This window comes from Pleurodeles waltl, chromosome 7, assembly GCF_031143425.1.
Source record: "Pleurodeles waltl isolate 20211129_DDA chromosome 7, aPleWal1.hap1.20221129, whole genome shotgun sequence".
In the NCBI taxonomy this organism is placed as follows: Eukaryota; Metazoa; Chordata; class Amphibia; order Caudata; family Salamandridae; genus Pleurodeles; species Pleurodeles waltl.
This window is the reverse complement of record NC_090446.1, coordinates 227,856,747-227,871,231: the sequence shown is the minus strand read 5'-3', so window position 1 is coordinate 227,871,231 and position 14,485 is coordinate 227,856,747.

Sequence of the window (14,485 nt, the reverse complement as noted above, 5' to 3'; positions counted from 1 at the left end):
TCCTAAACTTTTTTCTTTCAATATGTCTTCTGTAGAAGCCACCCCTAGAACTGTCAAGACTACCTGTGACAATTTAAACTATAAAAGCTTGAAGGGGCTCTGCATTGAAAGAAATGTAGGGATTGCGAAGAACTCCAATAGGGAGTACCTCTTAAATCTCCTCCTCCAGGATGACCAGGGAATCACCACTGAGGAAGAGGTAGAGGATAACTCTAACCAGGAGAGCTCAGAGGAGCAAGATGACAATCCTGGGGAGGGTCCTTCCACAGACCTATCTGTCAACAAGCTCCCTAGTATAACTGGTAGTGGTAAGGGTTAACACACAAGTAGGGCTCCCTTCACCCCTAGAGGCCAGGTCACTAGAGTGGCCCCTGTTAGGGATAGGTCTGCCTCTGCAAAGTCTCATGTTACCTCTGTTTCAGAGGCTTCACATAATTCTAACCCTGAGGACCAGTCCCTAGATAGGAAACTCAGAAAGCTGAGGTTTGAGGAGCCCAGACTGAAGCTAATGCAGCAGCAGTTGGCCTTAAACAGGAAATCCCTGGCTGTGGAGAAAGAGAGGCAGGGTTTGGGGTTAGTTCCCCATGGTGGCAGCAGCAGTTTTAGAAATACAAATATGAGGGAACCTTCATTTGATTCTAGGAATCTGCACAAGTTGTCCCTCCTTACAAGGATGGTGATGACATCAACAAGTGTTTTGCTGCACTTGAGAGGGCCTGTAAAGTTCATAGGGTCCCTCATGTACAGTGGGCTGCTATCCTTTGGTTATCCTTCTCTGGCAAAGGTAGAGACAGACTTCTTATTGTCAGAGAGGATGATGCAGATAATTACCATGTTCTCAAAAATACACTCTTGGATGGTCTGGGCTTAACCTCTGAACAATATAGACTTAAGTTCAGAGAGACCAGAAAGGAGTCATCACAGAACTGGACAGACTTCGTAGACTGTTCTGTGAAGGACCTAGAAGGTTGGTTACATGGCAGTAAGGTGACTGATTATGAAAGCCTTTGTAAGTTGATTCTAAGAGAGCATATCTTGAATAATTGTGTCTCACTTGTTGCATCAATATCTTGTGGACTCAGATCTGACCTCTCCCCAAGAATTGGGAAAGAAGGCAGACAAATGGGTCAGAAAAAGGGTGAGCAGAAAAGCTCATACAGGGGGTGACAAGGATGGCAAGAAGAAAGGTGGTGAATAATCTCAGGACAAGCATGGGGATAAAAGTAAGCCTAAAGGGCCAGATGTATCAAGATTCAAGTTATCGACTCTCAAATAGCTATTTTTAAGAAATCGCAATTTAAGAAATGCCAAAAGTGATGTAGCAAAATAGAAAATGGCTATTAGCGATTTCTTAAAATTCACAAAACGGCAACTTGGAACAGCCTGGTGACATCACAACCAGGAAGTGAGTCATCCCATGCTGTTTCCAGGCGCCACACCCACAGGAGCAGGGAGAGAGACACAGCCCACCGCCAGGGAGTCAGCAATGTGAGTAAACCAGGACCAAACTGCAACATGGCCAATGCTGGAAATGGGAAGGAGAAGGGAGACAGGAAGAGAAAGCTAAAATTTAGTGAGGCAGAATTGGAGGTGCTCATTGAGGAGGTTGTTGGGAACCATGATAGATTTTTGGAAAAAACTCACTCCAAGTATCTGAGGGTGAGAAGCAGAAACTCTGGTCTGACATACAGACAAAAATATGCTCAGTGGGTGTTGCACAGCGCTCTGTGGAGGAGATACGCAAGCAATGGTACGACTTGGTGTCCAGTGCCAAGATGAGGGTGGCCAGCAGGCTTATGGAGGTAAGGAGCACCAGAGGCGGACCATCCACCCAGACACTGGCCACCCCTATGGAAGACCTGGTGGAGTCCACATTGCTGCCAGAAGCTGTCAGTGGTGTAACTAACATTGACACCTAAGGTACACCCAGCACCAGCAAAGGTAAGGCCAGTTATTATGTGTATCCCTACATGTGCATGTACAAATGTCTCTTAGGGAATAGAACATAGCTTGATGCACAGTGAAAAGTAGTCTATGTCACATCTAACATACAAGACAACAGTGCGTTATGGGAGTGGTAGTTCACAACCCTAATGTGAATACATAACATAAATAGCAAGATAGTGGTCAGCCACATAGAGAAACACCACAAACAACTCAGGGTGACACAATTTAATTGTACATTTAAAGCCACACTGTTAAAATCTGTGAAAAATGCCAGAACTGACATGCTGCACATTGTCCTTGTAGATGACTCGGTCCCTGCTGCTGCAGGATCTGAAAAAGTGGGGGAAGCAGAAACACAGCCTCAGTCGGACACTAATACCAGTGAGTCACACAGTATTGTTCCGACTAGACGCAGGGCAAGGGTGTTACCACTGCCAGAGTATAACCTGGACTCAGATGAGATGCCAGAACACGAACCGACACCACCACCAGAGGCAAATCCCACAGGGAGACAGCAGCTCTGCACCAGCACCAGCGCCAGTCAACTCCCCTCAGGAGGCGCCACGATGCGGGCAGACAGTGCACAGTGAAAGGAGTGGGACCATCAATCTTTGGCGGTCTTGAAGCCTCTATGCTAAAGGTGCAGCATCTGAAATGCAAACAATTGAAGTCACTGCACAGACAGTTTGTGTTCGACAATAGCAATATTGGGTTACTACACAAGCAATTGGAGACTCTGATTGAGGGACAGCAAACAGCTGCTGAGAACACCAAGGATTTGACACAGGTCATTGGGGAACTCTGCTCTGAGATACTGCAGGAGCGCGTCAGCCAGCGCAGGCACCATCAACAATATTTGGGGAGGTTTGATAGCTTCTGTAGATCAGTCAATCCGCTAGCAAGTTCTACAGCCCTGATATCACGTCATGCCATTGCCACACAGACGGAGAAGGCACATTGCAGTTGGGACATTGCACAGGGCTTGGCGCAAATTATTACCATACTGGATGCCATGCAAACAGCACACAGTGCCACAACCAGCAAACTGGGTATTGAGGACAGTGAGGAGTCCTCTAGCCTCAGCAGTCTGACAGTCCCTGTGATTGATCCAAGGTGTCTCAGTGCCAGACACAGTATTGCATGTGAACCTACAACTAGAGGTGCCAGCGAGGGCGCAGAGCACTCAAGTGGAGTGTGTGGATGTAAGAAGTGTTGTTGAGGGCTACAGGGGACCACCTACACATGTACAAATACAAATACACCCTCTCCCTTTTGAAATAGGTATTACAGACTGGGGAGGGGGTAGCCACCCCCAGCCTCTGGAAATGCTTTGAAGGGCACAAATGGTGCCCTCCTTGCATAAACCAGTCTACACTGGTTCACGGACCCCTTCTCCCTGCTCTGGTGGGACACTGGATAAAGGAAAGGGGAGTGACCACTCCCCTGTCCATCACCACCCCAGGGGGGGGTGCCCAGAGCTCCTCCAGTGTGCCCCAGACTTCAGCTATCTTACTTTGCAAGGTGTGGGGGCACTCTGGAGGGCTCTGAGTGACCAGTGCCAGCAGGTGAAGTCAGAGGTCACTCCTGATAGGTCCATACCTGATAAGGTAGCCAATCCCCCTCTCAGGGCTATTTAGGGTCTCTACTGTGGGTTCTCTTCAGATTCTGCTTGCAAGTTTCCTTCAGGAATCCTCTGCAATAACTTCAGACTCTTCTAACTTCGGATCAACAGCAGCCTGCTCCAAGAAATGCTGCAACTGCAACACAGTGTTTATAAGAGACACTTTTCTTCAGCAGCCTCAGCTCCAAGTCAACAACTGCAACATTTTTCACAGTCTGCACACTCTGGGGACTCCCTGTCTTCATTCTGCACCAGAAGGACTGAAGAAATCTCCTGTGGAGTGACAGAGTCACTCCCCTGCTCCAAGCACGCACCTTCCAAGATGAAGACTAGTACCCTGGCACTCCTCTCACAACAACGAGTGTGCTCCTAAGGACACAGAGCGTAGACATCATTGACATAGACTGTCCTGAGGTCCTGCTGACACAATTTGGAGGAGTTAAGACCTTGCCTTTCCCAAGAATGATGGTACTCTGTGTACTCTGTCTTCTTCACCTTCTGAGGCCTCTGTGCACTCTTTGCAAAATTCCTTATTGCACAGCCTGGCCCAGGTCCCCAGCTCTCCGCCATGTGATGCTCAACTGGCTGAGTTGTTCTCCGGTGGTCTGGAACCTTCTTTTGTTGTTCTGCATCAACCATGTTTTGCATCTCCTTTGAACCCAGATCCTGTAGTTTCTGGGGGTGCTGGCTGGCATCCCGAGGGCTCTCTAAAGTGCTGAGAGCCCACTCTTCCTCCTCCCAAAGAGTTGAGGCCCTCAGATCCCTCCTTGGTCCATCCAGCACCAGTTTGGCAAAAAACACACTTTTGTCATAGCCAAGGCTTGTTGGCGCCTTCCAACACGAAATCTCATCTGCAACAACCCTCATGCCGTGAGACATTTTTTGCATCATGCAGAAACCCACTGGCATCTTCCTAGGGTGCATTTCTGCAGTCTTCGACTAACCAGAGACTCTTCTTTTGCACCCTCTTCTGGGTTGGCAGGGGCTCCTGTCCTTCCTGGAACTTCTTTCCCCTTCTGGATTTGGTCCTCTTCCTTTGCAGATCTTTAGCTCCAATAATCCAGCAATTGTTCTTTGCATACTTTCTTGACTGTTTCCTAAGGAATCTTGTAGTACTTTACTCCTGCTTTTCTTGGCTCTGGTGTGGGGTAATTTACTTACCTTTACTGTATCCTTACTCTCCCAGCAATTCTGCACACACTACACTTGTCTAGGGGGTAATTTGTGATTCACATTCCACTTTCTTAGTGTATGGTTTGTGTTGCCCCTAGACCTATTTTCTCCCATTGCATTCTATAGGATTTCCCACTGTGTGCATTGTTCTATGACTATTTACTTGTCTAATTTTGGTGTCTAGTGTATATATTGTGTATAATACTTACATTCAGAAGGAATGTTGCCTCTAAGATATTTTTGGTACTCTGTGACCCAAATAAATCCCTTTATTTTTTGGTAACACTGAGTATTGTCTTTACTTGTGTGTAAGTACTGTGTAACTATAAGTGGTATTGCATGAGCGTTGCATGTCCCCTAGTTCAGCCTAAGCTGCTCTGCTATAGCTACCTCTATCCGCCTAAGCTGCTAGAACACTACTGCATTTCACTAATAAGGGATAACTGGCCCTGGTATAAGGTGTAAATACCCAAGGTACCCACTGCAAACCAGGCCAGCCCCCTACAATGAAGGACTCTTATTATACCCTTGTGGGGATCGGCACTATGCCAAAACATGATTTGGCACAAATCAATAACTGTGAACCACTCACCTCAAATGGAAACTAAAACAAAATCACACCTGCATTCGGTACCACAGGACAACAGGGAACAACAATGTTGTTCACTTCCCTCAAATCTTGAATGATTTGATGTCTCCCACGTGGCTTCTGCAAGCCAAGACTCCCGCTAATCTCTTTCGGGGTACCTTGTTGGATCATAGATTCAAATACCGGAGTAATCCCAGCAATGGTTTCAGGATTCACAATATATTGGGGTGTTCTTGGATATTCAGCATCTGGTTTCACTGTGATTTGAACAGGTTCAACACCTTTGATCAACTCAATGTCCTTTCCTAATAAAATACCAAACCTCAGTCTTGACTGCGTCTTTAAGGTCTGGTGGCAAGTCGTCAATGGTCATCATGATAAACAATGCAGTATAATATCGATCATTCACCAGGTTTAACCAGCTTGAATGCCATTTCATTATCATGAATTTGCATTTCTACACCTTTCGGCGTACAATAGATGACACACTTGAGCTTGCAAAGGAGGTCTCTCCCCAAGTGAATCATAGTACTAGAATCACATAACACAAATCTCCTCAAACAACCCTATTTTCACAGGCACTTCTGTTGTTTCTTAGGCTGTCATTTGTTTATTCGCAACTCCTATAACTTGGATTATTTTTCCAGAGAGGATTAGGTTTGAGACTACCACTGTTCTCAGAGTAGAAGAGGAAGCACCAGTGTCAACCAAAAGTGACACTGGGTGGCCATTCGCCTCACCGTCTTTGAATGGACAACTCTCGTCTATCTCCAAGACTGTGCCAAGTACGCAATCTTCCTTCACTCTCAGACACCGTCAGGCTGACTGATCAGAGCCATAGCTCTCAGATGTCTCAAAAATTGAGTACTGTTGAAAAGGATTAATATCTTTGAATACATTTGAATTCATGTTCAGAATTTGATTAAAATTCAGTCTAGGTCCATTCGCATTTCGCTGTGGCATCGGGGATGGGGAAACCTGCTTCACTGGAGCTTGTGGTATTTCAACATTCTGCACTCTCTGTTTCCGCATATTATGCATCTGTATGGGGTTTTTACCCTGGGGTTGTACAACCCCTGAATTCTGCAGTTGATCAGCTGGGTTAAGATGACATACCCGCTTCCACACCCTGACTTGCTGCAATAATGGCAAGTAGTTGTTTTCATCAGACTACCTACACCCACCACTGTACTGGGATCAATTGGGACACATCGATCTCTAACCTGTTTTGCAGTAGTTCCCTGCTGCTAAACTCCTTGCATAGCACCAACATTTCCTAAAAAAGGCTGAATTTAACTACTTCTCTGAGCAGCCTTCATCTGCACAACCATTAACTTATCCTTCAGTGCCTTCTGTTTCATCGCTATTTCATCATTGCAGTACTTAAAATTTCACAAACAAATTTTTTCTGCCAACAAATTAAATGCTGTTGAATCATCATGCTAATATCAGGTCTCAATCCTGTCACAATTCTCGACACTAAGGGGCATATTTATACTCTGCGCCGAATGTGCATCAAAAATGTTGACATTGCCATAATCAAACGTCCTCTATCTGTCCTGAGCATGGTTTGTCATGGGAGATGCTTATGCCCCAAAAATCTGGGAAGTTCACACAGCATTTTTTGCTACGTGTATGACAAACACATTTCCTTACTCATTTCCACACTGAATAGCATCTGATGGTTGTCCACATTGACAACACATGCATAAAAGCACATTTATGAAAACACGTCTTGTGATGTTCACACAGTTGGACAACTAAAATTGTAAGAGCCAATTCACACACATTGACACACAGGCAATGTGTTACTGTATTGAGCTGCCTAGCCTTGCTATCCTCTATTGATGCACAACCTGCTGAAACTGGGTAATACCGATTTGGATTCCAAAAGTTTGGGGATCCATTGCGTCAGTGAAGAGGGCTAATCCAGTACAACTAGAGGATCATGGTCCGCAGTAGTGTGATCTGCCACGTGTGCCCATACACTGGAATGCACAATGTAGGTGCAAACAGCCTATCTCTGTAGAGTGACAGCTGTCATGTATTATAAAAATGTGAGAAATGACCCAAACTCAGTAAAAGACATAAATTTGATGCATACGCATCGAAAAAGACACACATGCGTCACAAAACACTGCATATGCGTAGAAAAATGACGCTCACTGCCATGATACATCCATTGGCCCTGAGCGGTAATTCCCACACTGTAATGGTTAACTATAAAAAATATTTGAAAATATTGATGAGGGTAGTTTCTAAACATGTGCATTAAAAAAATGGCGCACAAACTGTAAGCGGTATAATATTTTGACGCATCATAATAAAAACGCACCGCATTTGAGGCAGGAAGAGATGTAATAGGATAACCTGCTTACAAAATTGCCACGGTGCGTGTACTTTCACTTTCACTTTGCAGTCTGTGATTTTTCTTGACTGTGTGGCTGTGTTTGGACTTGTATCTCTGTGAATATTGTGAATTTGCCTCTTGTGTGCTCTATATATTGTATTTTGGCGTTTTCTAAGTGTCTGTGGTATCCTGTGTAAGTGTATTTTTGTCATTTCTGGTGTCTAATTTTGTCTCTGTACTGTTGGGAGTCTGTTGTGGGTAGTGTTAGTTTGGGGATAGTTGGCTGTTTTAGTGTTAATTACTTTTCATTTCCCTCTCCTCCTTTCCTTTCATTATCCTCTGTACCCCTTAATTCCTTTATTATTTCAAGCATGTTGGGTAGGCCACGTCTCGGTAGAATTGGAGAGAAAGAGCTGGGGGATTCATTTGGCTGGTGTGCCACTTCCTCCCATTGATGATTGAAGTAGGTGGCTGGGTGATACAGGGGTATCACACAGAGGCAAGGAGGCTCCGGTGAGCAAAGGTCCTGTACTATCTGCAACGCATATACAACACACCGCGCAACAACCACCAGCAAAAGTATTGTTGTGCTGACCCTCTTGCCAGGGAGCGAGACCTGCTGGACCACCTGGGGATTGTGACTGGTGGCCCTGTTGGTGAGTACAATTCAGAGTAATGTGCACATTTTAATTCTCTGTGGTGACAGTAGCAGATTTGTTCATATGCTGCAGGCAATGTTTTTGGACATGTGGTATGCAAGTTAAACATACAGTGGCCATGAGTTATACAATACTTGCTACACATTACCGTCATTTGTTGACGCAACAGCTGCACTGAGTTACAAAACACAACTGGAGCCTGTAAATTAGTGCTGCCTTCACGTCAATAGATGATGCAAATGTGGCTCTAACATATGTTTTGGGCATGGTTTGTGAGTCTACCAGGAAAGACATGTTTTTAATCCAGATATTTTCAAGAATTGATGTGTCCCCCAATTATTTCTGATACATGCCTCAACTGGATTCTGACACATACGTACCAAGTTATTTCTAACCTCAGGTAACATCTTAGGTTGATAGTTTGACTTGGTTGTGCCCCAATTAAATTAGGGGTGGATGCCAAAAGTAATGCACACGGGTTCATATCTAAATGTTTGGTGCTAATTTCCATAGCTGTGGCACATAAAATGAAGCAAATGATACAAATTTAGGGGTAACAACTATCCATGGCCCTCTGTTTACTGTACCTGTGTGTTTTACATTGGTCTTGGGCACAATATCTTGAACAGAGCTAGTGCATTTGCCATCTGTGTTACTCTATAGCCATGAACTTCTCATAAGTTATGGGATCATCATGGGATACCTGACGTTGGGGAATGCAGGATCACAATGTATTACGTTCATGACGTTGTGCAAGGGACCTCTGACCAATTCCATCATACATATAAAGTTCACTAATACTTTGCTAGTTTAGTTTGGCACACCCCTGCTAATCTAGTGTAGCATATGTTTAATAACTAACTTCCCAGTATGGAGGCTATGACAGACATGGGTGTATGCTTAGATCAGAAGACCAGCGTTCCTGTGACTGCTGCCATTCCGGAGGTACATACAAATTGAAACCTGCATCATCATGATTGACATAGTGTTACATTTGCTAAACCATGTGTTACTAATATGACAGTGTCATTTTGCTGTATATCCGCTGATCAGCCAACTTGGCAAATGTAAGATGAAGAATGTGGCTCACTGTGAGTGACACATTTCAGGTGCTTTGACTACACCTGTGCCCATGAAGTCTGTCTTGGATGATTACAATATACACTGTCAACATATATCTACTTGTTGTATCCAAATATTAAAACTGGTCAGTCCATGGCTAGGAACAAACTGTCACCAATTAATGCACAGGATCCCTGCCATTATGGTGTCATGGGGGATATATGTGGCTCAGGGTACACTGTAAATGTAGCATATGTAACCTAGACACAACACAGGCCCTACATGCAAGGGACCATAGAAAGCATGATAATTCATGACCTTAAATCAACCCACAGATGCGTCACACAGTAAATGATTGTCCCTTGATGCACAAGCCACAATACCTGAGTGACTGGTATTGCAGTGGCTTTGCATGTCTCTTATTACTACAAATGATGAGAGGAGTACACTTCATAAATGAGTCTGCAAACAATTGATGGAGCATGTTTGTCACCACATGATAGTTAGGGCCACTGCATGTGTGCAGATATGTGTGTATCACTCACTGGAGTGACCGGGTCTGTATATGTTTGCAATGGTATGTCTGTTGAAGAATCATCATGCCTGAAAGGCTAGACTTTCAGATTTAATGTTACACACAGTAATTTTATTTGGAAGTGTTGTACAGTGCACTGACATTGAGCACATTTCTCCCTTCCATGCATTACAGGTGGAACTGCCCCCTACACAATGGGAGAGGTGGCTCGATTTGCGGACCCAGACATATCAAGTAAGTGTTGATATTTCAATTCCGTGTTGTGTTTGCAGCTGTTGTGTGATTGACTCCTGTGTGTTGGACACATAGCAAGGTATGATGTGCTGGTAATTGATCGGATATGTTACTTGGGTGGAGTATCACTTTTTTTCCATCTTTGAGTTGGACAATCATTAGCATATAGTCATATTTTGGGATTGAGGTGCAGCCCTGTAGGCATGGCCATGTGAATAGGGTGACATTTCTTGTTAAATTTCCTATAAAGAAACTTTAGCAGAGGGCCATATTTATGATTTAGTCAACAAGTCAGACCCTGAATCTCACAGAATAAGGAAGCCAAAGTCTTAACCACAGACTTGAGCCTCCCTGTTCACTAATAAACATGTTCAACTGTATGTTTGACTTCCTAGTCGCATGTAGCTCCACATGTTGTGCTATTTCAATGTGGCACTTGAGTACAATGTCATAGGTGTGCATGCAGCTGATGGCCAGATGTGTGCTTGCATCTATCTGCTTGTTGTAAGACAGGTATTAGTGGTATTTAATGATGTTGACAATTGTCTGCATTTACAAACATAAATGTGGATGGGATTGTCCTAGGTTTTGGTGTATCCTAGTTGGACATCCTCCTTACCTGCGGTGGACTGCCCAAACCCATGTACAGCTGTCCAAAGCTTCCTGGGTGTCCTAGATGTTTGAAAGTATTTGTTGCTTCTCCATCCCCCCCGAGGCACAGGCTTAGGGTTATGAAATGTGTACCTAGGTGTGATGATCCACGTTTAGTACACAGACATGTAAATCTGTAAATCACTTGTCCAAAACTAGGATACCCACTCATGATTAGCAACTGCATTCCATCCTTGCAATTCCATTTACAAATCACAGATCTTGTGCCCTTGATTGTCATTCAGAAAATAGTCATTAGTTGGCCTGTCACATGTGGAGGACTTGCAGCACAAATGTCTGAACAATGATGCATAGGTCATTTAAGTTGCTACACATCTTTTAGAGCATTGCTGTGCTGTTAGACAGGACATGTGTAGGACGCGTTGGCATGTACTTCTTCAGTGCAAATCTGTGATCTGTATGGTGATATGGCCTGTTTCAGCTACATTAGAAGTATTGTCTGATTTTCTTCAGTAGCTATATCACACAATGAAGTACCTAATGTTTGGCTTTATCATTTTTATCAGCAGCCAATATGAATGTCATCCAGATTCGGGAGTTTCAGCGCCAGGTGATGCGTTACTGCCACATTCTGGATGTGGAGTCTGGGTTCCGCCACACGGCACAGCTTTATCGCCATGAAAGAGCCTCAGGAGTGTGGAGGGCATTTGCCCAAGGGGATCCTTCGGTGTCCACAACAGCCGCCACCACCAGCACCCCCACTACCACCCAAGTGGCACCAAGCATATCAGGCACCACTGCAGGACCATCGACCTCCACTGCTCCCGGACCTATGACAGCACCACATGCACCTCCCTCTACAAGCGTGGCACCAACCACCGGACAAACATCTACAACTAGCACCCAGACCACCCTTGCTGCAGTCATTGACCCTGCAGATTTCCAAAGGATGCAACGTGACATGCAACGTATGTTGAGGAGAATGAACGGGCTGCAGCAGGAGGTGTCACAAATTAATAAGAAGGTGTGTGCCATCAAGAAGACCCCGTGGAGGGCAAACCTGTGAAAATTAAACACTCTGCCTTGAATCCCTCCCCTCCCTCCTCTTTCCTGGTTCTTTTAATTAGTGGTTTTAGGGGGCTTAGTGTTAGGTTAGAATAGCCTGTTAGTTTAGTTAGTAGTAGTGGGTTGGGGGGTGGGGGTATGATAATTTAAAATGTTTTTTTATCATGTGTGTTGGATGATGTTGGGGTTTTGGTGTTTAAAAAAAATAATAAATATAAAAATACAAAAAAATCTATATTTGTTTAGTATAAGATAGTATGTCTTTAAGTTATGTTGTCCTCCATGTGTCCCATCTTATAAGGGGGGGTGGGTGGTTGATGTTTAGAGTCTTTAGTTAAATGTGATAAGTAAGTTTAGCTTAGGTTAGTTAGGGCCTGTTGTGGGTAATGTGTAGTTAGGATAGGTTAGGTTAGTTAAGGAGTTTCCCCTATTTAGGCACTCCTTTACAGTATTTGTCAAATGCTTGGGGATCAGGGCCTTGCCATGGCTGAATAGTGTCTTTTTAGTATTTGCATTTGTGTCCCATCCTGCAACTAATTCCCAATTGAACTGTTACATTGGCAGCTACACCAGAGCTACTTTGCTAAGATTCTGCCATCCATTGCACCCACCACTCAAGGTTAATATGGATCCCAATGTGTAGTTAATTTTTGATGTATGTTTTCAATCTCACATACTTTGGGACCAGATTTGGTATTGAGGACACTGTGTTACGTCTGCCTACAGCCTGATGTTCAAGTGAAGCCTTATAAGGTGAGTGGTGGTATGATCTCATGTAGTATGGTATACATAACTCACACTAATTATTTGTTGCATTGTTCAGCCAGGTTACTTATTTGTACGTACACTCATACACATCCATTCCTGCTGTATGGTGTGTGTGAGGAAAATGTTGGGTCACATGTCACATATGTAAAGATTGTCTTGAAGAAATCTTTTTAGACAATAATGTTTGAATTAGACATCCTTTGAGGAAGACTTATGCTGTCCAATACATCATTATACTGTATAGTTTCTATTTACCTCTGAATTAACCCTCAGGAAGGGCAGATGATGGTACAATCCAGACCACAGTGCATAGTTGTCAGCCCACATTCTTTCAGGGCAGTTGTATTGACATTCTATAATCATTGACATGAGGCAAACATCACTGATCTCCATCACAGTTGATGTGTCATATTACACAGAGACACAGTGGTTGTGTAAGTGCTATTTATTATAAAGTGCTGTAGTGCTATATTTACATTGTCCATGATTGCGAGTCCATTAGTGTGACACCTTCCATTGTGATCCCACACAAGTGCAAAAGGACATGTCATTGGAAACGCTTCGGTGAAGTGTCTGACAGTGCAGATGGACATGATTTGCCAATGAGTTAGTGAGAGACAATCACAGGGCAGAGTGACAAGATAAACAGTGGGCTGGAGAACAGTGCTTTAGAGCAGCTGTTGCAAGACTGGCATGTTACAAAGCACAGGACCTTGGTTATAAGTGGCCATGTGGTAGGGACTAGTGCTACCGGGTACTCTTACGGGTGAAAGTGATCTGTTCCACGTCTTCATCTTCTGATGTGTGTGTTGTCTCCTCTGCCCTTGGTGGTGGTGGTTGTGAAGGGGAAACACACACCTCAGTGTTTGAAGATGTGGAGTCAGACATCCCGGTAGCTGCCAACTGTGGGGCTATTAAGGGCAGTACTGCAGCAAGGAGGAGCTGCTGGTTCTTAAGAATAGCAGCCACATCACAGTGGTAGGCAGCCAGGTTGGCCCTGAGGGGGTCAATATTGCATTCATGCATGTGTTTAGAAAAGTTTGTTGTTGGAGGTGTTGTGTCAACTCTCTTACAGCTGTGCTGATTTCCTTCACACTTTTTTCTGTTCTTGCAAGATTGATGTTCACCCTTGCATGGCTGCTGCCTGTTCTGCAGTTGACAACATGCACGAACGCACCCCCACTAGGCTGGCTGCCATGTTTTCCGTCCCCACCCGCACCTCCTTGGCCAGCTCCCGCTGTACTCCAACTAAAGTTCTCTCAAAGCTGGTGCCAATGTCATCAGAATCTTCTGCTGGGTTGGAGCTGGCAGGTCATACAATTGGGGTGGTGGGTGGGTCCTCTGTGATGGCTGCTGTATTTTTGCTCCTCCTTGCTACTGAAGGTGGAGTCTGGAGGGTTCCAAGGACATCTTGGAGGGTCTGCTGGCTGATTTTGTCAGCTCGTCATCCATGTCATCAGGGAAGTCCAGGACAGGCATATGCCCAGGAGAGCCATAGTCCTCTCAATGAGATATTGTACAATTAGTGTGTCTGTGTTGTTGGATTTGTAATGTGACATGTCTGCCTTCCTATTTGTTGCACATTGTGATCTTGGTTCCTGTTCATTGTTCCTGTCTATAATATTAGCATTCTCCCAGGCCTATGCCCCACCTGCATGTCTCATGTAGTGTGGTCAGTTTGTGGACTTGTCAGCATCACATCCTCTAGGTGTTGGTTCTGGCCAAATTGTATATTGCCACCTTCTTGTCCTACTCAATCCTCCGTCTACTTCCGTTCTCATGGTGAGGCCTTGCACTGGCTGTGGTTGTTCTGATGGCACTTGCACCACACTTAACAATCTGGAACTGAGCCAGTCTCAGATATTTCACA